At 36.9% G+C, this 27,286-nt stretch overlaps 1 long non-coding RNA gene across 1 annotated transcript in view; it reads right to left on the bottom strand.

Moving 5' to 3' along the window:
* LOC105483767 (uncharacterized) overlaps positions 1-25,348 on the bottom strand; it is a 52,207-nt gene extending 26,859 nt beyond the window's left edge. Inside the window, exons 1-3 of the long non-coding RNA XR_988575.2 lie at positions 25,287-25,348; positions 23,856-23,940; positions 19,482-19,645 (exon numbers count right to left, since the gene is read on the bottom strand). This is a non-coding gene — a long non-coding RNA (uncharacterized lncRNA). The remainder of the gene's footprint in view (positions 1-19,481; positions 19,646-23,855; positions 23,941-25,286) is intronic.
* Positions 25,349-27,286: the final 1,938 nt, after the last annotated feature.

Here is a 27,286-nt window from a genome sequence, read left to right as displayed (position 1 = left end):
CAAACCACTGCTCAGTGTAATAAAAGAGGACACAAACAAATGGAAGAATATTCCATGTTCATGGATAAGAAGAATCAATATCATGAAAATGCCATACTGCCCAAGGTAATTTAGAGATTCAATGCCATCCCCATCAAGCTACCAATGACCTTCACAGAATTGGAAAAACTACTTTATGGTATATATGGAGAAATGATATTTTAAGATCACAATCTGAGTACTAGAAATATTAATAACTCTAAAGCAGATTAGTTGATAATTGTTTCTGGTCTTTTTTTGATGGAAAATCTATACTATCTGTTTTTCTATTTATCTACATACAGATAAACAGTATAATTACTTTGGTTTCTTGCCCTCTTTTACTCCCATTACTTCCTATCTAAAGGCAGCAACTATCCAGAAGTTGAGCTACATCCCATACACATTTTCAAATTGGGTTTAAATCCTAGCTTTGTCATTTAACCATGTGCTCTTGGGCAAGTACTTGACCTTTATTTGTATCAAGTTTATAATTTATATCAAAAAGGATTATTGTACTAGTGTACTAAACCCAGGAGTTTCAGTAATTATATAGTATGTAAATTGTGCTTAAAAGAGAGATGACATAAAGCAGCTACATGTATTAGTTATTATTAATTGTGCAAAAGCAATGTGTAGATTTAATATATTTAAAATGTATGGACTGGGTGTGCTGGCTTGCACCTGTAAGCGGTGGCACTTTGGGAGGCCAAGGCAGGTGGATTGCTTGAGTTCGAGACCAGTCTGGGCAACGTGGCAAAAACCCCATCTCTACAGAAAATACAAAAATTAGTCAGCCCTGGTGGTGGATGCCTGTAGTCCCAGCTACTTGGGAGGCTGAGGTGGGAGGTTGAGGCTGCGGTGAGCCATGATCATGCCACTTCAGCAAGGGTGACAGAATGAGACTCTGTCTTAAAAAAGAAATTATATATATTCTCTCATATTTGCATAAAATTCTGACTTTTTCATTCAATATTATACTTCCATAATCTATTTCTGTTGATATTTAATGAGGTTTTTCCATCATGAAATATGTGATAATAAATATATTTTATATATGTTATATATATATAGAGAGAGAGATACATGGAGATAAATAAATATTTGTGTGTGTATTTAGTTTTTCCAAGAAATCTTATTCATTCTCATAATTTTAGTTATAATACACATACTGATAGCTATTAATACATAATATATATTTTTTACTTCCTCTTTCTTCTAAACTCCAAATTTCTGTGCCTCCCTATGGCAGATGGAAAATATGGCCACAATATTTTTCAGCTCCCACCATCAAGAAGCTGAATCTGTTTCCCCTGTCATTTTAAACTGGGCCAACCTTGTGCCTCATGTTGACCAATAAAACATGGCAGAAATTAGGTTGTGCAACTATGACAGCAGTCTATAGGAGGCCTAGTAGTTAATATTTTTACTCTCTTGAAACATTACCTTGTAAGAAAACTAATCTAGCCTATTGAAGGATGGGAAAACACATAGAGGAATACCAGGTGCTGAAGACAAAAGCCAACATAACTCCTAGTTTTATAAATGAGGCCATTTTATAACTCTCCTCCCAGGTGAGCTGAAAGAATGACTGTAGCGACATGGGATGGCAACGTATCACGCCTGGGTAAATGCAGCCCACTGCCTATTCTTGCAGTGCTCTTGGGTGTTTTTGTGCTATAGAAGCAGAATTGAGTAGCTGTGATGAGGACTGTATGGCTCACAGAGCCTAAAATAGTTTCTATCCGATCCTTTACAGAAAAAGTGTGCTGATCCCTGTTTTAAGCCATTAGTTTTGTTTGTTTGTTTATAAAGCAATATATAACCTATGTAGTCCACTATTCCCCAGGCACAGATCTGTCCCTTTTCCTGGGTTTTCTAACTCTAACAATATTACCTCTACCTATTCATTTACCTAAACAAAAACATTAGAAAGCATGTAAGCATTTCTGCATGTATTATCTTCCATACCCCCCTAATTTATCATTAAATTTTATTAAACTTGTATTTTACATCCCTATTGGATATATCTCTTGCACAACGTTCTTCTTCAAGATTCCATAAATATTTCCTGGATAATTACAGTTGTCTCTTTATTTTATGTTTTTATGAAATAAAATCATGTTTTTGTTAGATAGTGGACATAGGCAGATTAATAATCGCAGTCCTTGTAAACAATAATAAAATAGTATAGTTAAAACATACAAGGTGACAAGTGTTGATAGAGATGAACAGATAATACTGTGGAAGCACAGAGGAGGGACATTTAATTACATTCAGTTAAGTAAGGCCGGGAAAAGCTTTCTAGGTAAGGTGATTCCTAAAATGAGATATCAAGGGATGAGCAATAGCTAACCATATGATACGGAGTGTGTGTTAGGCGCTTCTTGACTGGCTATAAAGAAATACCAGAGACTGTGTAATTTGTAAAGAAAAGCTGTTTAATTGGCTTGCTGGTTCCGCAATCTGTACAAGCATGGCACCAGAATCTGCTCACCTTCTGAAGAGGCCTTTGGGAATTTTTACTCGTGGTGGAAGGGTGCAAGCATTTCACAGGGCAAGAGCAGGAGCAAGAGAGAGAATTTCCATAATCACTCTTTCTATAGAGTTGATCAGCCTGAGAACATACCTGGGGTCAAACCATTCATGCTGGCTCAATTTTCTACCTCCTTTCATAATTCCACTGAGGGTGGCGGAGGAGCAAAAGAAGGAAAGAAAGAATGGCATGGTTCATTTACGTGATTGCTTCTTAACTCCAAATTTACCCTTTATTGCCCTGATGGTGATATTGGAGCTGAATCTTATAAACCTTTGTCCTTTGCCAATAGAGTGAGGTGGAATAACAGTGCAGGAGGGTTTCTTCTCCAGATTAGGTGTGCCTATTCTCAGTTTGCTGTTGCAACCAGCAGCTTGCAGACACACGGTGGTGATAATATTTGAGCACGCCAGTCCCAGACTGTGTTTTCCCCTCTGTTAGCCTTGGCCCAGTGATTGTGGACCAGCTCTGACTCAGGACAGCCCTGCTAACTTTCCCCCCATCCAGTATTTTGCAACCACAACTTCTCCAGTGAAGTCTAAATCCTAGCTTGGGGAAGGGATCACTTTTCAAGTTTATTGCTTTCTTTGGTATTCTCCCTCAGCCCTATGGTATTCTTTAACATTCATTGTCATTTCTTTTTAATAGCTGATTCCTTGTAAATGGTTAATATTTATTTTCTCATACAATACCTATTCAAATTACCTTATTTCTCCTGATTGGACCCTGAGTAATACAAAATATTATTTACACATCCAAATATTTATATGGTACATCTTATCAAAAATAAAACTTTCAGGAGGCCAAAATATAGAAAATTTAAGGTATTGGAATATAGAAAACCTTGTTCAGCTACTAATATCAAACCATGGTAATGATTCATATCTTTGACTGTGTTAGATAAATTTTTGCTAAGAAGGATACACGAGATTAGAAGCAGGGTGCTTTGGCCTGTGCTGAGATTTTCTGAATTGAGATGCATTCAAGAGTAGGAAGTGATACTTCCATATCCAGTCATGATAGATTTGCAGGAAGCAGAATGCCCTCCCATCCCTGTCCTGTAATTTAAACCAACTTAAAAAAATATGAAATGTATGAAACAATTGTTTTCACACATTGGAAAACAGGAAATACAGAAGAGTAAATTCCCTAGAAGAGGAAGCAAATGAGGTGAATCATAGAATTACCCCTTCTTATTGCCTTGCGTGTTTCCAGGCCACAGGACAAGTACAACCACAATCACTAGGCCCAAACAGAGCCTTTTACCATATGGGGTATTGAATGATATCCTCAGAAGGGCATTGTCTAGGTAATAAGGCCAAGTCAGCCCAAGACTGACTTGTTCAGTCACTGTTGGGGAACACCTAGCAAAGCTTAAAAGCAAGTCTTGAACGGATCAAACCATTTTTAGGTAACTTGTGCCCACCAAACCAGAAAAGGCCCCATAATATTTAAAGAATTACTAAAACAAAACAAAATCCAACACTAACAGCATAATATTCACAATGACTAGAATCTCGTGAAAAAAATGGAAAAGCATGCAGAAGCAAGAAATTATAGACCATAACAAGGTGAATACAAAGTCAATATAGACATGAAATTGCAGAGATAGTAGAACTACTAGACAGGCGAATGTTGTAGGAAGGCATATTACATTATTTATTGTAGTAAAAAATGAAGTCAGACATTTTCTAGGAAATATAGGTCTGAATTGATTTGTTGGCTTGACCATTAGGATTGGTTTTGCCTATTCATTTATACGGTGATCATTTTTCAAAAAATGAATGAAATCTATAGTTCCAATGTTTTGACAAAAATGGAATTTTAAAATGTGACATGATAAACTTATGTAGTGTTGACAAATATTTATATTAATAATATTTAGATTTCTCCTGCTTTTGAATGTATTAGGTTAAGTAAGGTGCCTCTTGATGAAAGCATAATGGATATAATTAAGTTATTTGAAAAGTTTTGGTAAAGTCTTTTTTATAGAATTCCTCAAAACTCAGAAATTGACTGACTCTAACAACTGGGTAAAAAATAATTTTGATGTCAAATGGTTTGAAAATTTTGACTTTCAATTAAATTAAGAAAGAAATAATTTAGTTGTCAATTGTTAGATGATTATAAATTATTTTTGATGATAGATTGGCATGTGATTTCTTTTACATGTTACTTGGAAGTTTTAAAGCATTAAATGAAATTGCTTTAACAAAGTTTTTTTCATTCCCATTTGTTCATACAACTGATGTTTCTTAGTATTTATACTCATAAAAATGAAAAATAGAATATAGCTGGATTTGAATCCGAGCTCAGTCTAACAAGATAAATAATATTATCAAATATATAAGCACATTGAGAAGAGGCAGCCTTGTCTATCTCATCAATATATGCATTCCAATAACATTTACTTTTTGTTTTGAAATTATCAAAACTTATAGATATAAATTTGGCCAATTGTTTACTAATAATTATAATAATAATTAAACCAGAAGACATATTTGACACAGGTCTTTTGACCACAAGAATTAAAAAATTAACTCATATAACTTTATTTGTTACAGAGAAGAGCCTCGAAATAATCAAAAAGTCCTTGATACTTAAAAATATATTTTACCTAAAATCTCATATTGAAAGAGATAAAAACACAAATTTAAGAAGCAAAAGGAATTCTATAAAATTTCTGACTCAAATAAAAGTCTGTCTATATATTTTTAGTGTATGAATTTTGGTGTCAAATCACCATGTTATTTAACTCTATTGATATTTTTAAATGAGTGATATATCAGTTTTCAATATTTTAGGAATTATATCTTTACAGCCATAAAGATAAAAAATGTAGATGTCAGCTTTGAAATGTGAAAGGGTTACAATACTTTTCAAAATTCTTCTAGGAAATAAACCAAGCAAACACATTTCAAACCTAATTCCATAGGTGACAAAACTGTTTGGAATTTTAATTAGATAAAGGGCATGGTCATATTATATTTTAGATGAAAATCTGCAGATGTGTTAATACTGTGTTAATGCCCTCCTCCAAAGATAGATTTGAGGGGGGTCAAGAATATAGGCAGAAAAATTCCTATAGAAGATGCTTGAGATCTTTTAGATAATTGATGAGGAAATTGCACAGAGATAGTGGCAAAAGCATTTACAAATTCTGACATATTTAGGAGATACAATCATCAAGGGTTGGCCTTCTATCTGGTTCCCTGCTTTGGTTTTTCCTCCTTCTAAGCCATCCTCCATGTGGCTACCCAAATAAGTCTTCTAAAACATCCGATTGTGTCCTTGTCTTTGCTGAAGTTCTTTGATAGAGTTCCATTATATTAGTCAAGGTAATAGCTAAGATGCTGTAATAAGGATATCCTCAAATTAAATGACTTAATAAGAGAGATTATTCTTTCCTGTAACAACCCAACAGGCATAAGCAGGCAGGGCAGCTCCTTTTTTTACAAGGTCATTCACACACCCAGGTTTCTCTTTCATTTGGTTAACTCTTATCCTCTAGGGTGTGTCCTCAGCTAGATGGTCAAGGCTGACTTACCACCATGATATCCACATTATTTGAGGCCATTGGAAGGAGAAAATTAGTGTATTAGGTCCTCCAGAGAAACAGAAGCAGGTGTATGTGTGTGTGTGTGTGTGTGTGTGTGTGTGTGTGTGTGTGTGTGTGTGTAAAATAAGGCATTGGCTCAGCTATTATGGAGGCTGACAAAGCCCAAGATTGTCAGTCAGCAGGCTGGAGACCCAGAAGAAGCTATGTATAGGTCCAGTCTGAGTCCAAAGGTCTGAGTTCCCACATGTTCATGATAGGGCTGACCTTTTTGTTCCATTCATGCTTTCAGTGGATTGGAATGGGCTCGCTCACATTGGGAAAGGCAATCTGCTTTATTCAGTGTGCTGATTCATTATTATTCTCATCTAAAACACCCCCACAGACACACCCAGAATAATGTTTCACCTAATATCTTGGCACTCAAAGAGGTAAAATTACAGTAAATGTTTTAGATTTCTACTTCTTCGCTTTATATAAACTTTCTATACTAGTTGACATCACTTTTATGGCATTCATCTCTTATTTACTGGCAACATGATTTTCAAAGTATATTATTTAAAAAACCTTTCTCAATTGAGAAGCCGTTTTCAATGAGCATTCTGTAAGATAATTAAATGCTACACCAATGTTTGAGCAACTATCTTCAATTCTCCCAGAGGTGGCACATAGTTTGGACCATTCTAGATGCATAGAAGATAAGTTAATTCATGATACGTGATAAAAAATCTTAAGGCACTATGGCTTAATTCTCCTGGAAATATAGTCCTAGAGACTGGCCAAGGGATTCCAAACTCTTTCTTTAAAAAAAGACCTGTCCTTCTGATATAGAAATGTGAGATTTCTAACTTATTTTTATAGTGATAGAAGTAGGCATATGTGAGGTGTAAAGTGAAAAGTGTAATTTTATGATTTAAAATGCATGAGGTTTACTATTTTCTATTTATATCATAAGTAATAGTTTTACATTGGGAAGTGTTTAATATCAATAAAGAGAACTGTTTTTATAAAACTGCTACTATGAGAAAGTTAAAAATAATAAACCCTTGGGACTAAGAATACAAATATATTTTAAAATATTTGGAGTTAAAAGAGTTTGTAACTAAACAATTAGATATTATTATAAGCTTTTGGGACTTCCCTATCTTTTCTTTTAAATTCTAAGAGCAGATGCATACTAATATCATAGATTTCATATAAATTTGAATTGGATGTAATCATAACATTTTGAAATGTTTTTATCAAGTACTAGCACAGTTTTCTGTTGCATAGAAGACAATAAATATTAGCTGCTATCTTCTTTTTCTCCCTCCTTCTTGTCTTCCTCCTTTTGACCTGCCTATTTCTTTCCCTCTCCTCCTTCCCCTTTCCTTCTCTTCCTCCTTTTGTTCTTTCTTTTGCTTTCCTTCTCTCTCTTCTTTACTCAGGAATAAAGTTATCAGGGTATCACGTTATGTATGAAAACTTTTTAAGGCAGGAGACAAGAGAACGTGCCTTTTTTAGATTCACTGGGAAAATATCATACAGAATCAAAATATTTGAATCTATATATTTTTTCCAGCAACTGGAACATATTACTTCATTTCAAGGTTATACCTGTCATAATTGTATTGGGCTTTGTGTGATATATTTGAGTTGTTTGGTTTAGGTTTGTTCCAATAGTCCCAGCTGCTATCATACTTCAATTAATGCTTGATAGCTGGAGGAAGACACTAAAAGAGGTGTGACATTTTCCCTGAATTATAGACAATGAAGAAAATATTAAGAATACACAGAATCATCTATTTAATTTACCTCTAAAAATAGAAAAAGAAGGGATTATATTTACCAAGTCCCTAATTTATGTAATTGTTTTGCTTATACCAGTTGTCTCATGGGACCCTCATGATATTTTGAAGTGAATCCTACTATCCACTGTTATATAGAGTCCTGGAAGAACTACATAACATTCTTCAAGTCTACCAATCAGTCATTAGCAGTGTTAGAATTCAAGCCTTGATTTGCCTAATTTCGGTGTCTCTTTTCTACAAAGTTCCCTTATAAACAACAAAGAAAGAAGAAGACAGAACAAAACATTTATTGAGTATCTATAATAGACTAGACCTGTGAAAGATGCTTTATAAACACATTTTCTCAATACTTCCCAATGTGGTTTGGCTCTGTGTCCCTATCCAAACCTCATCTTGAATTGTAGTTCCCATAATCCCCACATGTCACGGGAGGGACTCAGTGGGAAGTGATTGAATCATGAGGGCATTTCCCCATGCTAGTCTTGTGGATAGTGAGTAAGTTCTCACCAGATCTGATGGTTTTTTTCAAGGGGCTTCCCCCTTCACTCAGCTCTCATACTTCTCCCTCCTGCTATCATGTGAAGAAGGATGTGTTTTCTTCCCCTTCATCCATGATTGTAAATTTCCTGAGGCCTCCCCAGCCATGCAGAACTGGGGGTCAATTAAACCTCTTTCTTTTATAAATTACCCAGTCTTGGGTAGTTCTTTATAGCAGCATGAGAATGGACTAATACAATTCCCAAACCCCAGTCTCTCATCTACTATCATGAACATTTTTGTCACTGAAACTAATGTATTTTTTAGATTGCCTTAAAAAAAAGGAAAAACAAAACCTAAAGGAAATTCAAACAATGTAAATGGAAATTGAGTACATGAAAATCTTCACCAGTGACAACATCATATCCATTATCAACACTTCTGAATAGTTATTCTAAAAGTTCAGTTTTTAAAGGCTTGAAATATTTACAGGCATGCCCAAACACTATGCCTATTATTCATGCTGTTGTCTAAATTGGATACACAGGGGCCTACTCACTTTGCCCCTAATTTACATAATAATGACTGGCACGTTTAATGTGTAAAACCCTATTTTAAAATAAATACATTCATAATCATACATATTAAAATTTAAAAGATTCCTATAAAATTTATCTCACATGTAACTAAGATAACCAGCCATTCCAATTTGTCTCAGGCAGTGGGACTTTCTGTGCTAAAAGTGGGAAAATTCCACAGACAAGCCAGGATGTATGTACTATACTGGGGAAACATGGCATTATCTCATGTAATATTTATCCATCCATTCAGTTAGATAAAATTATCCCTCTTATATAGGTGAGAATACAGGCACAAGATATCTTCTAAAACAGCTACTATTTTTTGTTTTTGATGTAGAGTCTCAGTCTGTCACCCAGGCAGTGGCATGATCACAGCTCACTGCCACCTTGACCTCCTGGGCTCAAGTGATCCTACTAACTCACTGCCACCTTGACCTCCTGGGCTCAAGTGACCTACTACCTCAGTCTCCCAAGCAGGCGGGATCACAAGTGTGTACTGCCACACCTGGTTAATTTTTTTTCAATCTATTTTTTTGTAGAGATGGGGGTCTCACTATGTTGCCCAGTCTTAAAACAGAGACTATCAAATCACATATTCAAATCTAGGTCTTAAAATAGATAGATTGATAGAGGGCACGCCCAAGAAGGCTGAATAGGAACAGCTCCAGCCTCCAGCTCCCAGCATGAGCAACACAGAACATGGGTGATTTCTGCATTTTCAACTGAGGTACTGGGTTCATCTCACTGGGGCATGTCAGACAGTTGGCGCTGGTCCATGGGTACAGATCAACCAGCGAGACCTGAAGCAGGGCGAGGCATCGCCTCACCTGGGAAACACGAGGGGGAAGGGAATTCCTTTTCCTAGCCAAACAAAATTGAGACACACAACACCTGGAAAATCAGGTAACTCCCACCCTAATACTGCGCTTTACCAAGAGTCTTAGCAAATGGCACACCAGGAGATTATATCCCACACCTGGCCCAGAGGGTCCCATGCTCATGGAACCTCCCTCATTGCTAGCACAGCAGTCTGAGATCTAACTGCAAGGCAGTAGCGAGACTGGGGAAGAGGCACCCACCATTGCTGAGGCTTAAGTAGGTAAACAAAGTCACCAGGAAGCTCGAATTGGGTGGAGCCCACCACAGCTCAAGGAGGCTGGCCTGCCTCTGTAGACTCCTTCTCTGGGGACAGAGCATAGGTAAACAAAAAGCAGCAGAAACCTTGGCAGAGGTAAATGCCCCTGTCTGATAGCTTTGAAGAGAGCAGTGGATCTCACAGCATGAAGGCTGAGATCTGAGAATGGACAGACTGCCTGCTTAAGTGAGTCCCTGACCCCTGAGCAGCCTAACTGGGAGATATCTCCCACTAGGTGCAGACTGACACTTCACACCTCACACGGCAGGGTACACCCTGGAGATGAAGCTTCCAGAGCGAGAATCAGACAGCAACACTCACTGTTCAGCAATATTCTATCTTCTGCAGCCTCTGCTGCTGATACCCAGGTAAACAGGGTCTGGAGTAGACCTCAAGCAAACTCCAACAGACCACAGCTGAGGGTCCTGACTGTTAGAAGGAAAACTAACAAACAGAAAGGACACCCACACCAAAACCCCATCAGTATGTCACCATCATCAAAGACCAAAGGCAGATAAAACCACAAATATGGGGAAAAAGCAGTGCAGAAAAGCTGGAAATTCAAAAAATCAGAGCGCATCTCCCCCTCCAAAGGAACGCAGCTCATTGCCAGCAATGGAACAAAGCTGGATGGAGAATGACTTTGACGAGTTGAGAGAAGAAGGCTTCAGTCGATCAAACTTGTCAGAGCTAAAGGAGGAACTACATAACCAGTGCAAAGAAACTAAAAACCTTGAAAAAAGAACGGATGAATGGATAACTAGAATAATCAATGCAGAGAAGACGTTAAAAGAACTGACAGAGATGAAAACCATAACACAAGAACTACGTGACAAATGCACAAGCTTCAGTAACCAACTCAATCAACTGGAAGAAAGAGTATCAGAGATTTAAGATCAAATGAATGAAATGAAGCGAGAAGAGAAGTGTAGAGGAAAAAGAGTAAAAAGAAATGAACAAAGCCTCCAAGAAATATGGGATTATGTGAAAAGACCAAATCTACGTCTGATTCATGTGCCTGAAAGTGATGGTGAAAATGGAACTAAGTTGGAAACCACTCTGCAGGATATCACCCAGGAGAACTTCCCCAACCTAGTAAGGCAGGCCAACATTCAAATTCAGGAAACACAGAGAACACCACAAAGATACTCCTCAAGAAGAGCAACTCCAAGACACATAATTGTCAGATTCACCAAAGTTGAAATGAGGAAAAAATGTTAAGGGCAGCCAGAGAGAAAGGTTGGGTTACACACAAAGGGAAGCCCATCAGACTAATAGCAGATCTCTCGGCAGAAACTCTCCAAGCCAGGAGAGAGTGGGGGCCAATATTCAACATTCTTAAAGAAAAGAATTTTCAACTCAGAATTTCATATCCAGCCAAACTAAGTTTCTTAAGTGAAGGAGAAATAAAATCCTTTAGAGACAAGCAAATGCTGAGCGATTTAGTCACCACAAGGCCCACCCTACAAGAGCTACTGAAGGAAGTGCTAAACATGGAAAGGAAAAACAGGCACCAGCCATTGCAAAAACATGTCAAAATGTAAAGTCCATCGATGCTAGGAAGAAACTGCATCAACTAGCGAGCAAAATAAACAGCTAATATTGTAATGACAGGATCAAGTTCACACATAACAATATTAACCTTAAATGTAAATGAACTAAATGGTCCAATTAAAAGACACAGACTGGCAAATTGGATAAAGAGTCAAGACCCATCAGTTTGCTGTATTCAGGAGACCCATCTCACATGCAGAAACACACATAGGCTCAAAATAAAGGGTTGGAGGAAGATCTACCAAGCAAATGGAGAACAAAAAAAAACAGGGGTTGCAATACTAGTCTCTGATAAAACAGACTTTAAACCATCAAAAATCAAAAGAGACAAAGAAGTCCATTACATAATGGTAAAGGGATCAATTCACAGGAAGAGCTAACTATCCTAAATATATATGCACATATTACAGGAGCACCCAGATTCATAAAGCAAGTCCTTAGAGACTTACAAAGAGACTTAGACTCCCATACAATAACAGTGGGGACTTTAACACCCCACTGTCAACATTAGACAGATCAACAAGACAGAAAGTTAACAAGGATATCCAGGAATTGAACTCAACTCTGCACCAAGCAGACCTAATAGACATCTACAGAACTCTCCACCCCAAATCAACAGAATATACATTCTTCTCAGCACCACATCGCACTAACTCCAAAATTGACTATATAGTTGAAAGTAAAGTACTCCTCAGCAAATGTGAAATAACAGAAATTATAACAAACTGTCTCTCAGACCACAGTGCAATCAAACTAGAACTCAGGATTAAGAAACTCAATCAAAACCACTCAACTACATGGAAACTGAACAACCTGCTCCTGAATGACTACTGGGTACATAACAAAATGAAGGCAGTAATAAAGATGCTCTTTGAAACCAATGAGAACAAAGATACAACATACCAGAATCTCTGGGACACATTACACATTTAAAGCAGTGTGTAGAGGGCAATTTAAAGCATTAAATGCCCACAAGACAAAGCAGGAAAGATCTAAAATTGACACCCTAACATCACAATTAAAAGAACTAGAGAAGCAAGAGCAAACACATTCAAAAGCTAGCAGAAGGCAAGAAATAGCTAAGATCAGAGCAGAACTGAAGGAGATAGAAACACAAAAAACCCTCCAAAAAATCAATGAATCCAAGAGCTGGTTTTTTGAAAAGATCAAGTAAATTCATAAACTGCTAGCAAGACTAATAAAGAAGAAAAGAGGGAAGAATCAAATAGATGCAATAAAAAATGATAAAAGGGATATCACCACCAAACCCACAGAAATGCAAACTACCATCAGAGAAAACTATAAACACCTCTACGCAAATAAACTAGAAAACCAAGAAGGAATGGATAATTTCTTGGACACTTACACTCTCCCAAGTCTAAACCAAGAAGAAGTTGAATCCCTGAATAGACCAATAGCAGCCTCTGAAATTGAGGCAATAATTAATAGCCTACCAACCAAAAAAAGTCCAGGACCAGACAGATTCACAGCCGAATTCTACCAGAGTTATAAGGAGGAGTTGGCACCATTCCTTCTGAAACTATTCCAATCAACAGAAAAAGAGGGAATCCTCCCTAACTCATTTTAGGAGGCCAATATTATTCTGATACGAAAGCATGGCAGAGACACAACAAAAAAAGAGAATTTTAGACCAATAACCCTGATGAACATCGATGCAAAAATCCTCAATAAAATACTGGCAAACCAGATCCAGCAGCACATCAAAAAGCTTATCCACCATGATCAAGTGGGCTTCATCCCTGGAATGCAAGGCTGGTTCAACATACACAAATCAGTAAACGTAATCCAGCATAGAAACAGAACCAAAGACAAAAACCACATGATTATCTCAGTAGATGCAGAAAAGGCCTTTGACAAAATTCAACAGCCCTTCATGCTAAAAGCTCTCAATAAATTCGGTACTGATGGAACATATCTCAAAATAATAAGAGCTATTTATGACAAACCCACAGCCAGTATCATACTGAATGGGCAAAAACTGGAAGCATTCCCTTTGAAAACTGGCATGAGACAGTGATGCCCTCTCTCACCACTCCTATTCAACATAGTGTTGGAAGTTCTGGTCAGGGCAATCAGGCAAGAAAAAGAAATAAAGGGTATTCAGTTAGGAAAAGAATAAGTCAAATTGTCCCTGTTCGAAGATGACAGGATTCTATATTTAGAAAACCCCATTGTCTTAGCCCAAAATCTCCTTAAGCTGATAAGAAACTTCAGCAAAGTCTCAGGATTCAAAATCAATGTGCAAAAATCACAAGCATCCTTATACACCAGTAACAGACAGACAGGGAGCCAAATTATGAATGAACTCCCATTCACAATAGCTTCAAAGAAACATAAAATACCTAGGAATCCAACTTACAAGGGATGTAAAGGACCTCTTCAAGGAGAACTATAAACCACTGCTCAGTGAAATAGAGGAAGACACAAACAAATGGAAGAACATACCATGCTTATGGATAGGAAGAAGCAATATTGTGAAAATGGCCATACTGCCCAAGGTAATTTATAGATTCAAGGCAACCCCCATCAAGTTACCAATGACTTTCTTCACAGAACTGGAAAAAACTGCTTTAAAGTTCATATGGAACCAAAAAAGACCCTGTATTGCCAAGACAATCCTAAGCCAAAGAACAAAGCTGGAGGCATCACACTACCTGACTTCAAACTATACTACAAGGCTACAGTAACCAAAACAGCATAGTACTGGTACCAAAACAGAGATATAGACCAATGGAACAGAACAGAGCCCTCAGAAATAATACCACACATCTACAACCATCTGATCTTTGACAAACCTGACAAAAACAAGAAATGGGGAAAGGATTCCCTATTTAATAAATGGTGCTGGGAAAATTGGCTAGCCATAAGTAGAAAGCTCAAACTGGATCCTTTCCTTACTCCTTATATGAAAAGTAATTCAAGATGGATTAGAGACTTAAATGTTAGACCTAAAACCATAAAAACCCTAGAAGAAAATCTAGGTAATACCATTCAGGACATAGGCATGGGCAAGGTCTTCATGTCTAAAACACCAAAAGCAACAGCAACAAAAGCCAAAATTGACAAATGGGATCTAATTAAACTAAGGAGCTTCTGCACAGCAAAAGAAACTACCATCAGAGTGAACAGGCAACCTACAGAATGGGAGAAAATTTTTGCAATCTATTCATCTGACAAAGGGCTAATATCCAGAACATATAAATAACTCATTCAAATTTACAAGGAAAAAACAACCCCATCAAAAAGTGGGCAAAGGATATTAGCAGACACTTCTCAAAAGAAGACATTCATACAGCCAACAGACACATGAAAAAATGCTCATCATCACTTGCCATCAGAGAAATGCAAATCAAAAGCACAATGAGATACCATCTCACACCAGTTAGAAGGGCAATCATTAAAAAATCAGGAAACAACAGGTGCTGGAGAGGATGTGGAGAAATAGGAACACTTTTACACTGTTGGTGGAACTGTAAACTAGTTCAACCATTGTGGAAAACAGTGTGGCGATTCCTCAAGGATCTAGAACTAGAAATACCATTTGACCCAGCCTTCCCATTACTGGGGATATACCCCAAAGGATTATAAGTCATGCTGCTATAAAGACACATGCACACATATGTTTATTGTGGCACTGTTCACAATAGCAAGGACTTGGAATCAACCCAAATGTCCATCAGTGACAGACTAGATTAAGAAAATGTGGCACAGATACACCATGGAATACTACGCAGCAATAAAAAAGGATGAGTTTGTGTCCTTTGTAGGGACATGGATGCAGCTGGAAACCATCATTCTCAGCAAACTATCGCAAGAACAGAAAACCAAATACCGTATGTTCTCACTCATAAGTGGGAGTTGCACAATGAGATCACTTGGACACAGGAAGGGAATCATCACACACCGTGTCCTATTGTGGGGAGGGGAGAGGAGGGATAGCATTAGGAGATATACCTAATATAAATGACAAGTTAATGAGTGCAGCACACCATCATGGAACATGTATACATATGTAACAAACCTGCATGTTGTGCACATGTACCCTAAGTATAATTAAAAAAATTAGACGGATTTTAAAAATAGACGGATTTTAAAAACACTACATTTTTTTTTTTTGTCCAACACATTCTCTTAGGGAAAAATAACATTAAAAAATAATATGTTAAATTCTGACTCAGTTAAGAAAATTTTGAGCTTTCTAACCATCCCTCAGATCCCTCTTAGTCTGTTCGGGATGTCGAGGATACTACCCTGTCTTCCCCTATTTATTCTGCTCTTTGTCAGAGCTGTTGCTGTAGCCTCTCCATTTTAGCCCTCTCCCCATCACCCTCTTCTACTTTATCTCTTCTTATGTGGCACTCTCAACTTCCAGGAAAAGAACGTTTATTTATTTATTTTTTAAAACCTCCTCCCCTTTCACTCAAACCAATTTTGAATCAGTGTTTTCAACTCTCCCTTGCAATGAATTCTGCCTTACTCTCTAGGATCTTTCTTTATGCATATAAACGTCTTGCAGTTCTGCTTCACTGGACTTTGCCAGGTCATGTGGCTATTGAGAATTTGGAATGCAGCCAGTCCAAATTGAGTAGGCCAGGAACTATAGAATATACGTAGGATTTTTAAGATTTAATATTTTACAAAGTAAAATAGCTCATTAAAATATTTTATATTGATTACACAATGAAATTATAATCTTTTTAATCTGTTAAGTTAATGAAAATATAATATTGAAATCAATTTTACCTGTTTCTTCTTGTTTTTTTTTTTTAATGTGGCTACTAGAAAGTTTAAAATGACATTTATGGCTCATGTTTCTATTGGACAATGTTGTCCTACAGTGTCATGATACTTTTACATAGCTGAGACTAGAGAATATATCTACCAGGGGAGTTCTCATCCATTCTTATTTTATTTATCCATCCATCCATTCATTTATGTAACATATACTAATTAGGTTTTATGAGTATAGTGATGGAAAAAAAAACACAGTCATCCTCTTCAGTTATCTTAAAGCTTAGTGAAGGAAAAAAAAAATCATTTACCAAATATTTCACCAGTAAATGTATAATTAGAAGCTGTGTTAAATACTAAGTTGGAAAGACATACAGTAGTCCCCCTTATCTGCAGGAGATACGTTGTAAGATCCCCAGTGGATGCCTGAAACCAAGGATAGTACTGAACTTGACTGCTGTTAATCAGAACATGTTTCTGTTTATGTATCCCATCCACAAATTTAATGCCTTTTTCATCTTAACTAAACACTTACTATGCACTGTGGCTGTAAGTCTTGTAGTTGAAGTTCCACAGCAAAGCTAGCATATATTTCTTTTTCCCTTCTCAATTTCATGGACATAAGATTTGTTCTTACTGCAGATCTTAGCAGTCTCAGTATACAGTTTTTTGTTTGTTTGTTTGTTTCCTTAAGTCAAGAACTTTCACCTTTTTAATTAAAAGGAAGCACTTTGCAGCTTCTCTTTGACATATCCAAATTGCCAGCATTACTACCCCTGCACTTTGGGGTCACTACTAAGTAAAATAAGGGTTACTTAACACAAGCACTGTGATACTGTGACAGTTGATCTAATAACCAAGAGGGTTACTGAGTGACTAAGGAAAAGGTAGCATACACAGTGTGGATATGCTGGATGATTCATGTCCCAGGCAGGGTAGAGTCGGACACTGCAAGATTTCATCACATAACTCAGAAAGGCATGCAATCTAAAACTTACGAATTGTTGATTTATTGAATTTGCCATTTAATTTTTTTTAAATGGCAGTTGACTGTGGGTAATTGAAATTTTAGAAATCTAAATTGTGGATTGGGAGCAGGGTGTGGGGGGACCTACTTCTATAAGGAATACCCGAGACTGGGTAAGTTATAAAGAAAATACTTTATTCAGCTCATGGTTTTGCAGATTGTACAAGAAGCATGGTACCAGAATTTGGTTCTGATGAGGGACATAGGAAGCTTGCTCTCATGGCGGAAAGTGAAGGGGAGGGAGCAGGCATCGCATGGAGAGAGGAAGGAAGCAAGAGTGGGAGACAGGAGTAATGTGCCAGGCTCTTTTCAGCAATCAGTTCTTATGGGAACTAATGGAGTGAGAACTCATTCATTACTGCAAGAATGGCACCAAGCTATTCATGAGGAATCTGTTCCCATGACCAAAACACCTCCCATCAGTCTCCACCTTCAACACTGGAGATCACAATTCAACATGAGGTATGAAGGGGACAGATATCCAAGCTACGTTAATGACTATATGGATTATAAGAGCCAGACAGAAGGGAACCTAGTGTAGACTTTGTTTGTGGAGTATAAAGAAATGCATCTCTAAGGGACTGGCCATTTGGCCTCATAGCTAAAGGATGAGCAGAGGTTAAACTAGGACACAGTGGGATAAAAAGAGAGAGAGTATCATCTCAGGTGAGCCTTTTCAGGACGTTGGAGCAAGAGGGATTATGGCACCAAAACAGAACAAGATAAAAGCAGTTGTCCAAATGAAGTTAGAGAGGTAAAGGCCAAATCACAAAATCTTGAGGAGACAAGTGGCTGGAGGGAGACAACATCAGCAATGGCTTTTGCAAAGTTGTATTGACATGGTTGAAGCTGGTGGGCAATTTTTGTTAGGGTAAGGGGCTCTATAAAGGTCATTTGTTGTTGTTTGTTATGTTGTTTGTTTTTCTTCCTTTGGCACAGCTTTGAAAATGTGCCATGAAAATGTTGAAATGCCAGATTTTTTTTTTCTCTAGAGTTTAACTGCAGAGCTCTTTTTGGGCAAGGTTATTTGCACTTCATCATGCCAAGGTAAACATTCCATAAGGATAGAAAAGAAGAGGACTTTCTGGAATTTATATGTAACCTTCACACCTCCCACCCTGAGAGCCAGGCAGGAATCCAACTGAAAGAACCAAAAGAAAAAAAAAAAAGAGAGAGAGAAAAGAAAAAGAAAAAGTTTCTTAAGGGGAAAGAAGGGATCTTTTTTGTTATTCATTCCCATTAGAAGATTTTTTTTTGTTTATGAGCTCTTCTCTATGAAAATCTTGGTGGATTTGTTTTGTTGTTATTTTTATTTTGTTTTTGTTTTTTATAAGACAGATTCTTTACTTGATTATTACTAAACATTGGCACCAGTTCTGAGAATGATTGTGGTAATACATGCAAAAGCATAATTTGTTATAAAGTGCTAGATAAAAATTATTTCTGTGATGCTTAATCAGTGAAGATCACAGCCTCCTGCTCATATGCTCTCTGCATTACTTATACATACCCTCTTTTATTCAAATGAGTGAGGAAAGAAAAGGAAAAGACTTCATAGTGAAAGATACAGCAAGTCATTTCCCATAGCTGTAAACTTCATCCACTTAAACTACAAATTATTCTGGGAAAAGATCTAAAAATAACCATAAATCTGTAGGAATGCATGGGAAATTATTGTTAATGCAGAATTGCTTTTTGTATTTTTGTCTCTGAAATAAACTACTTTCTGTTTTATTTTTTGGATAACACATGGTTAACAGGTTTAGGACATTATATAACATTAGGGAGACTGACCTATTTCCTGACGTGCTATGCAGATCATGTTCAAAATATGCTTTATCATACTTGCAGCAAAAAAAAGTATGCACTGGAAACGTGTCACTGCAGTTTTTTGTGTTTTTTTTTTTTTGAGAAAACCAAATATATTTACTTATTTATAAGACTTTTCAGAAAAACTTTTCCAAATAACATAAAAAGAAAACTTGGAAACAAATTAAAATTTTCCAAGTGGAATCAAAGTTTAAAAACAATTAGATTATGAATAAGAATACATACCTGAAAAACTATTTAATGATGTTGATTTTTAGATTAGAATGGATTATCCAATTTATGGGTATGCAAGGTTCACTATCCCTTGCCCTTTTGTCTCTTCTGATACCAGCAGCTTTGTTTCTTATAATCGCTCAGTCATCTTTAGCTTGTTTTCTTTCCCTTTCTTTCTGGAAGAAAAGCAGAGGAGTTATCAAAGTTAGTGAAAAGCAGAACACATCAGTTTCTTTTAAAGAACAAGTTAAAATCTGGGCCCAGTGACCTCCCCATTCTTTTCATTGCATACAAAAACAAGTTACTATCTTCAAGAATGACAAATTAGCTATACTAAATTATAAGCTCTGGCCAGAATCATTTATCCATGCTCATCCAAGCATTTCCATGAGTAAGTAAATGCCCAGGATGCTCTATATGAGAAATTTAACTTGAACGTTTAACAAGAACATCTTTTGCCAGATTATTTTCTTTAACAATCTCCTTATTCATATTGGATACTAAAGAATCTCTCTACTACTTTAAGAATTATGTCAAAATCTAAAATCTTCATAACTCCAGGTTGTGTGATAAATTTTAAATTCTTGTGATGAAGATGTTGAGAGACAGAGAGTCTGAGCTTTCTTTCTGAGTGTCTCCTTCCTAATGACTTCAGAAACCTGGAATAATCTCAATAGGACCAGAGTCAGGCACCTGCCTTTCTATGCTGTGTTGTAAAAATTTTGCATTTAGGATTGTTGAACAAGCACAGTTTTGATTTTTAAAAAATTCTTTTTTAATTTTGGTAGGTACATAGTAGGTGTATGTATCTATGGGGTACATGAGATATTTTAATAAATGCAAACAATGTATAATAATCACATCAAGGTAAATAAGATATCCATCACCTCAAGCATTTATCCTTTGTGTTACAAGCAATCTAATTGTAGTCTGTTATTTTAAAATGAATAAAAAGCTACTGTTGACTGTAGTCACTCTGTTGTGCTATAAAAGACTAGATGTTATTTATTCTATCTAACTATATTTTTATACCCACTAACCATTCCTGCTTCCCCTATCACCCTCCACTACTTACTTCCCAACCTCTGGTAACAATCATTCTACTCTCTATCTTCACGAGTTCAATTGTTTTAATTCTTAGCTCCCACAAATGAATGAGAACATGTAAAATTTGTCTTTCAATGCCTGACTTATTTCACTTAACATGAATTCTGGTTCCTTCCATGTTGATGCAAACGACAGAATCTTATTCTTTTGGAAGGCTGAATAGTACTCCATTGTATATATGTACCACATTTTCTTTATCCATTTATATGTTGATGGACACTTCAGTTTCTGCCAGATCTTTTCTATTGTGAATAGTGCTGCCATAAACATGGGAGTATATTCTCTCGTTGATTTACTGATTTCTTTCTTTTGAGTATATATACCTAGCAGTGGGACTGCTGAATCATATGATTTAGTTTTCTGAGGAGCCTCCAACTGTGTCCATAGTGGTTGTACTAATTTACATTACCACCAACAGTGTACAAGGGTTCTCTTTTCTCCACATCCTTGCCAACATTTGTTATTGCCTGTCTTTTAGATAAAAGCCATTGTAACTGGGATGAGATGATTTATGGTTGTAGTTTTGATTTGTGTTTCTCTGATGATCAATGATTTTGAGCACTTTTTCAAATGACTGTTCGCCATTTGGATGTCTTTTTTTGAGAAATGCCTATTCAGATCTTTTGACCGTTTTTTAAATGGGATGATTAGACTTTTTTTTCCTGTAGGGTTGTTTGAACTCTTTACATATTCTGGTTATTATTCCCTTGTCAAATGCACAGTTTGTAAATATTTTCTCTCATTCTGTAAGTTGTCTCTTCACTTTGTTTATTGAATCCTCTGTTATGCAGAAGCTTTTTAACTTGATGTGATCCCATTAAGCACAGTTATGATTTATAAAAGTAGATTTTTGTTACCAAATAGAGTGCCGATTACAGTACTAGGCTGAGAAACAGCATGACCAAACCCCTGAGATAAGAGAGAGCTTGGCTTATTCAGAGCAATGCAAATGCTATTGTTTATTATGATTGGAGTTTAGAACACAGAAAGGTGGGCACGATGACCTAGGGAGGTAAACAGGGGACCAATCATTATAGGCCCTAAATGCCATATTAAAGAGTTTTCAAGTCACTGTTTCTTGCCATTGAGGCTCCTTCTCCCTCCAGGGACGGCAAATACATTATTTCCCATGCTTCCACCATTCAGACCTACTCTGGTGGATGAGTGCTGCCAACTGTCACAATCTCAACTTTAGTTAGACCAAAATCCAAGCTCCAAGTCACCTGTTGCATCATTCCCTGCATCAACAGAAGGAACTCAATGAGCTGTTAACTATAGCTAACCAACCCACGTGCAATTCTCCAAAGATTTCAAATATCCAGACACGAACAAATAAACTGCTATGAAAATGTTTTTTGGTATACTGCATTGTCCATTCTAGATGAGTACTTGATAGTTTATAATGTCAATTAGGAGAAACAAGATGAAAAGAGGGTTCCACATTCAATCACTATTTACTGACACTCCATTTTGTGCAAGGCTAGGGGTTCTACTATACGCTAAATGATAAAAAGATAAATAAAGGGCCGGGCGCGGTGACTCACGCCTGTAATCCCTGCACTTTGGGAGGCCGAGGCGGGCGGATCACGAGGTCAGGAGATCGAGACCATCCTGGCTAACACGGTGAAACCCCGTCTCTACTAAAATACAAAAAATTAGCCGGGCGCGGTGGTGGGCACCTGTAGTCCCAGCTACTCGGGAGGCTGAGGCAGGAGAATGGCGCGAACCCAGGAGGCGGAGCTTGCAGTGAGCCGAGATGGTGCCACTGCACTCCAGCCTGGGCGACAGAGTGAAGACTCCGCCTCAAAAAAAAAAAAAAAAGATAAATAAAGTTCAGCTTCTGCTTGGAGAGAACTGATAATCTTGCCGAGTGACAACCTAGGCTTACTATGGAGGGAAATAGCTGGGATTTGGAGGGAACTAGAAAAAAAATTTAACACTTCTAGCTTGCACAATGCCTGGCTCAAAGTAGGTGCCTGGAAAATGCTGCTGCTGTTGATGAAGATGTTATACATGAAAGTGCCAGGAAAATTTTTTCTAACAGTGAGGAATATGGGGCATTTATTCTTTATGCAGAACTTTGAAGGCTGAATAAGATTTCAATAAGTAAAGATTTAGGACATGATCATTCCCAGCTGAGCCAACTTGATTAAATGAAATAGCAGGATTAGAAAGTTCAAGACAAGGTTTGTCCAGAAGGAAGCTCTCAAAGAAGCACAGTTCTCAGGGAAAGTGAAAAGCTCCTTAGGAAGCAGTTGCAACAGGCTAGGTGAGAGACAAGGAGGACCTTACCCAGACTTTGGCACATTCACCTTTGGTGCTTAGATGTCTGACTATCCCTTTATTTAAATCTAGGTATGAAGTCTGAGGTTGTGCTTTTCTAGGACATGACCCCAACTGTATGTCTTTGACGTTTACTTCATTTTAAAAATAAAATTGGCGTTTTTCAAATGAAAATCCCTTGTCTCTTTCTTTAGTCACAGTGTACCTTCAAATGTAGGGTCTCGTTGTCTACAAATTAAGATGTCTTAATTTTGTCAGTTTAGCTAAAGCTTCCCTTGTTTTAAAAGAGAAGCCAATTCAAGAAAAAGATCTACCAAGATGATCCACCCAAATGTACTACTTTTACAAGAACTTTGTTTTCACTCGTACATTCTGATTTGTTCTTTTTTTGAACTTCCACAGCTTGAGGAAGTTTACAACACATGCAAGTCCTTCATAGTTCTAGTCTTGTGTTAAATATAAGAGAAGGTCATGATCCAGATAACTTATTAGTTGAGATGATGCTCCGTTTTGTATTTTCATGAATTCAAATCCTTTTGTAAAACTCTAAGTTTTGTTTTATTTATCTTTCACTGCATGCCTTCCTTCAGATTTCCATGAAAAAGTACTTGGAAGCTTTAACTAATCTATGATATTTAACCCTGTTGGTAATATATGTGTGCTATGTTGAACATACATGGTTCTCCAATTTACTGTGTTTCTTTGTCTTTTCTCTGTGCGTAATTAGATTTTAACATGACAAATGTAGTAGGAAGTTTTCTACCTGATGAGATTTCCTGGCTGGAAATGTTTGGAAGCATCTAAAATTTTCTGCCTAATACTTCATCAAAATTACATGTAGGGCTGTGTCTGGAAGTACTCTTGGGAACCATGGAAAGGTTTTTATTGATGTTAAACAGTTGAAGATAGTAATTAACATAATAGTCTTCATATTTAGCAATAATACTTTAACTTTCTAAATAAACTCTTTTAACCTAAGGAATTCTCTTACAATACCTTATTTTCTTATGCTCTAAAAGTAAAGTCCTTCCTGTAGCTTAATAGTCTTACAGAGCCAGAAAACAAAGCCACTGCTCTTAATCTGAAAAAGGAAAATTTAACATCTTACTTATGCATGATAAATAATTAATTTGAGTTGGTTATTATGGTAAATTATCATTTACTCCCTAGTGTGTCAACTAATCAAGTTACTCCTTAAATGCACTAATTTCTAGAAAATCTTTTGGAATTTCCTAAGTGACATTGACATCCATGCAAAAGGAAGCATTTGTGCTGAAATAAACTTTCTTGTCAAGGTCAAAACAGATTATACTCTTCTGCTTCATTCTAATTTTTTGGTTTAACTTATCAGAATTATATTAAAATGCATTGTAAATTGTATTCTCTTCCTTGGAAATTTAGAAAGGTTTCTATATGGTTTGTTGACATTCCAAACACACTCCTCTTTCTCCTCCTTATATACCTCCTTTTAAGTGATCTCATCAACACTTGTGACTGTAAATAACACATTTATGTCAAGGCTCTCAGATTTATATCTCCAGCTAGAATCTTGTTTGTTCTCTGGGCCAGTATATCTTAATGCCATCCTGAAATTTGAATGTAAAGTCTCAAAAAGGTCTCAAACTTCACACTTCCCAAGCCAAACCCAGGCCAAATCCCTTTTTTCCACCCTTGAATACTTCAATTTCTATCCCAATCTAACTTTCTCAGTGAATGCCTCTGTCATGGAACTCATAGCAGTGAATGCAGTATCATTGGCCAAATAAAAATATGGAAATCATTTTTCTCCTAAACAACTCACCCAACCCTGGTGCTAGGTCAATTTTATCTCCAGAGCATATGTTTCTATCTCCTTTATCACTACCATTGTCCAAGTCATTATCACCTCTTGATTATACCACCACAGGAGTGTCCAAATTTGCCCTCTGAGAGAAGGCCAACTCACTTGCCCTCTTACACTTCTTCCTTTTTATTCTTCTCACAGCAATCAGAATAAGCATTTTAAATCATTTCTCTAATGACATTACTTCTCTGCTTAAAATTCCTTAAAAATCTTCTTGTTGTACAGAGAATAAAGACCAAAATGTTTAGCATGATTTGTAAGTCCCTGCAAAATTCAGACTTTGTCTACTCTTCACCTACCCCCCATGCCACTATGCCCCTTGCTCACTGTTCCCTAGTTACATTGACCTCTGTTAAGGTCTTCAGTGTGCCAAGCTCCTTCCTGCCACAGCTCTTGCCCCTACTGGCACATCTTTCCCCCTTACTCTACATCCCTGGTGCCATCGCATCACTTAGATATCCATCGGTGCCACTTCCTATTCTGAAGCATGTCCTCCTCCTTAATCTCTCCCATGATCTCCTCTTCTTTTCTTTCAAAGCACTAATATAAGCTATTTACTTGTTACTTATATTTTTTCTGTTAACCTTAAGCATCATGAAAGTAGGAGACATGGCTGGTTTGTTATGACTATCCCCTAACAACGAGGATACATTTTGAGAAATGTGCCTTTAAGTGATTTCATCATTGTGTGACATCATAGAATGAATAATACTTACACAAACCTAGATGATATAGCCTATTACACAGTTAGGGTATGTGGTATAGCCAATTGCTTCTAGGCTATAAACCTGTACAGCATATTACTGTACTATATACTATAGGGAATTGTAACACATTGGTAAGTATTTGTTAGTGTGTATGTATATATGTATGTATATATACGTGTATATATGTATATATATGTGTGTGTGTATATATATGAAACAAAAGGGGCCAAACTCATCCTTTTATAAGGAAGTCACTCCTGTGATTAAAAAAACTCATATATATATATATACACACACACGCACAAATATATATGTACACACACGAAAATATATATGTATACATACACAAATATATGGTATTATAATCTTATAGAACCACCATCATATATGTGGTCCATTGTTGACTGAAATGTTGTTATGTGGTGCATGATTGTATATAGCCAGCACCAAATAGCATGCCTAATACATATTAAGTACTCAATAAGTATTTTTGAATGAGTAAATAGATGAATACGTCGACAAATAAATCACGTAAAATCTTACTTCATGATAGCAAGTGTGCAAGGAATATCACATTTCCATGTATTGGGTAAAATCTGTTGCTGAGGTCTCAATTCATTCTGTGGAGTGAGGAAATTCAAACTCATATTTTTTGGAGGAGCACTCTTCTCTAGAGGCATATCAGGACTGTGGAGGCTCATGCAGTGCCCATAAAATAAGGAAATGGCTCTCATCCTCATCTCTTAATTTAATTAACCCATTTATGGCTAGTGTTCCATTATTGCAACGCTAAGCTTGTGAGAGCTATTTATATCCTACTGCTCAAGGTCATTGCCAAGGTCTGATTTTTCACATGCACATACAAAAATTGCAACCTCTGATATAAATGGGTTAAAGAGGTTTTTACTATCATACTGCCTAGCCCTTAAAGAGAGGCTACTCTGCTGCTCTCAGGTGATGCTTGAGCAAATAAATCTTTGCTAATTGCAATGAGCCTCAGTGTCTAAGATCCACCCTTTTCTTGGATTCACAGCCACTTCTTTCTAAAGCTTGCCATTTCCCAGGACACTGACCAGGGGCAGGGCTCAGATCTCTCTGTCCTTGTTGTCATATTCTGAGCAGTAAGCTTTGGCTATAAGTGTACATTTGAGTTCAACTGATGCAAAGTATAACAGGTAACAACACCCGAATGAGATTTGTTAATATATGCTTCTGCCAAACACAACACATTATTGTAAATGATGAAGCCAACTTTGTGGAATTAGAATTATTGACATTTTGCTATACTGTTAATGGAAACATAAATGTTTGCAGACTACTATAATTAACAAGTAACAGAGATCTGATATAACATCTAATCCCACTCCACTAAAGGATTTTATGAAAATTCTTGTTTGTGTAGAGAAATTCTCCCTCTGTATCTCTACGGACTCTTCTCTTTTTGCCTTTCTTAGTCTGTTTTGTGCTGACATAACAGAATATCACGGACTGCATAATTTATAATGAACATAAATTTATTCACTCGTAGTTCTGGAGGCTAGGAAACCCAAGATCAGGGGCCGGTGTCTGGTGAGGGTCTTCTTGCTGCATCATCTCATGGAAGAACGGCAAAGAGAGGGCAAAAATGAGAGACAAAACGGGGCCAAACTCATCCTTTTATATGGAATTCACCCCTATGATTAAAAGAACTCACTCCCATAATAATGGCATTAATTTATTCGTGAGGCAGAGCCCTCATAGACTAATCACCTTTTAAAGTCCTCACCTCTCAACACTGCCACATTGGGGAATCAAGTTTCCAACATATGAACATTGGAAGACACAGTCAAACAGTCAAACCAGAGCATACTTCCCCTGGTGTCCCAAATTTATGTCCT

This window comes from Macaca nemestrina, chromosome 10 (assembly GCF_043159975.1).
Source record: "Macaca nemestrina isolate mMacNem1 chromosome 10, mMacNem.hap1, whole genome shotgun sequence".
Classification (NCBI taxonomy): domain Eukaryota; kingdom Metazoa; phylum Chordata; class Mammalia; order Primates; family Cercopithecidae; genus Macaca; species Macaca nemestrina.
The sequence above is the reverse complement of the archived record's forward strand: the minus strand, read 5'-3'. Positions and strand labels throughout refer to the sequence as shown.